At 40.8% G+C, this 2500-nt stretch overlaps 1 protein-coding gene across 1 annotated transcript in view; it reads left to right on the top strand.

The window, feature by feature from the left end:
- ltbp1 (latent transforming growth factor beta binding protein 1) overlaps positions 1-2500 on the top strand; it is a 124007-nt gene that overhangs the window by 99622 nt on the left and 21885 nt on the right.

Here is a 2500-nt window from a genome sequence, read left to right as displayed (position 1 = left end):
CGTGGGATGATAATGAGCATGGAGCCGTAGTTAGGTGACCGCAGAACTCTGGCATGTGTGGAAACCCTCTTCCAGTGCGAGTGTCTCCTCGAAAATATATTTACCCTGCAGAATTGAGGTTATTATACATTCTGAGGATCTTCAGGGTCTTGGGAGTCTGCAGTCCAAAAATACTATAAATACTCTAATGTGACAAACCTCTCTGGCATACCATAGATTTTGGTTAGTCATAGTACATCTAATTTGGTCTTTTGAAATTGCTTCCAAATGTTGTTTTGGAAGCCTGAAATAGTATTTGCTAACAGTGAATGAGTGAGTGAGTGAATGAATGAGCGAGTGAGTGATTGAATGAATGAGTGACTGAGTGAATGAATGAATGAATGAGTGACTGAGTGAGTGAGTATTAGTTATAATCCAGTTCCATGAGGCGCCTCACAAAAAACTAAAAAAGGATCATAATTGTGAATGCTGTTGTCATTAATGTGTCATTGTCATTGTTTTGTCATTGTCGTGTCGTCGTTGTAATTGTTGTCATTGTTGAGTCACTGTTGTGTCATTGTCTTGGATTCAAGTGTTTTGAACCCAGTGGGATTCATAACAGGTTAATTATATAAGGAAGTATATTTGAATTTGTCTCTCTTCTGGAAACTCGTGACCACTAGGACTCAGCAGATGATCAAGATCCTGAATCCATAACCAGTATGAATGTTTGGTTTCTGTGGGAGTGAGTTTATCCTGGTGTGTCTCTGTCTTCTTTATGTTTTGACTGTTCTTCCGCTGACATCTGTTAAAGCAGAGAGGAAGCATTTTACACACACACACACACACACACACACACACACACACACACACACACACACACACACACACACACACACACACACACGCACACAAACATGCACGCACACACACACACGCGCGCGCGCACACACATACACACACCCTTACAGATACACACAAACAAACACACGCAGACACAGGCATACATACACACACACACACACACACACACACACGCGCACACACACACACACACACCCCTACACACACACATGCATGCATGCACACACACACAAACACACATATACACACAAACATACAGGCATGCACGTGCACACACACATACACACACACACATGCATGCGCACACACACACACACACACACACACACACACACACACACACACAGAGGAAGCAGCCCACTCAAGGATAAAAAAGCCCAGCAGATTCTCTCCACACTTTAATGAATGCTTGTTTTCTTTATTATTTCTACTCACACACTTTACTGTTACACACTTTACTCTGTTACTCACACACGTTACTGTTACAGACTTTACTCTGTTACTCACACACTTTACTATTGCTCACACTTTACTGTTACACACATTGTTACTCACACACTTTACTCTGTTATACTTTACTGTTAGTCACACACTTTACTGTTAATCACAAACTCTGTTACTCCCACAGTTTACTGTTACTCACACACTTTACTCTGTTACACACTCTACTGTTACTTACAGACTTTACTCTGTTACTCTCACACTTTACTGTTACACACTTTACTGTGTTACTCACGCTTTACTTGTTACTCACACTTTACTGTTACTCACACTTTAGTGTGTTGCTCACACTTTACTTGTTACTCACACTTTACTCTGTTACTCACTCACTTTACTGTTACTCGCACACTTTACTTGTTACTCACACTTTACTGTTGCTCACACACTTTACTGTGTTGCTTACACACTTTACTTGTTACTCACACTTTACTGTTACTCACACACGTTACTCTGTTACTCACACATTTTACTGTTCCTCACACACGTTACTCTGTTCCTCACACACGTTACTCTGTTGCTCACACACGTTACTCTGTTCCTCACACACGTTACTCTGTTCCTCACACACGTTACTCTGTTGCTCACACACTTTACTCTGTTCCTCACACACGTTACTCTGTTACTCAGACATTTTACTGTTCCTCACACACGTTACTCTGTTGCTCACACACTTTACTCTGTTCCTCACACACGTTACTCTGTTCCTCACACACTTTACTCTGTTGCTCACACACGTTACTCTGTTCCTCACACACGTTACTCTGTTGCTCACACACATTACTCTGTTCCTCACACACGTTACTCTGTTCCTCACACACGTTACTCTGTTCCTCACACACGTTACTCTGTTACTCTTCAGCTTCTTTTTGAGTTTCTTTCTCTTTATTTCTTCTTCCTGTTTTCTCAGTCTCTGTTTCTTCAAAGCCTTAGTTTTGCATTTTAAAATGTCTTTTTAAATATCGATACATTAACCTGTTAGTAATTATACCAGCTAATTAAATTGTTGGTATGATGTAGTTGGTAACAAGGCTATTTCTGACCTGGTGGTTCAGTCTGCCGTCCAGGCATGCAAATTCACAGATCTCTGTTACATGAACTGTAAGTCACTCCATATAAAAACGTCTGACAAATGTGCAAATTGAAATAGATTGTGAGG

This window comes from Electrophorus electricus, chromosome 13 (genome assembly GCF_013358815.1).
Source record: "Electrophorus electricus isolate fEleEle1 chromosome 13, fEleEle1.pri, whole genome shotgun sequence".
Lineage (NCBI taxonomy): Eukaryota > Metazoa > Chordata > Actinopteri > Gymnotiformes > Gymnotidae > Electrophorus > Electrophorus electricus.
The sequence above is the reverse complement of the archived record's forward strand: the minus strand, read 5'-3'. Positions and strand labels throughout refer to the sequence as shown.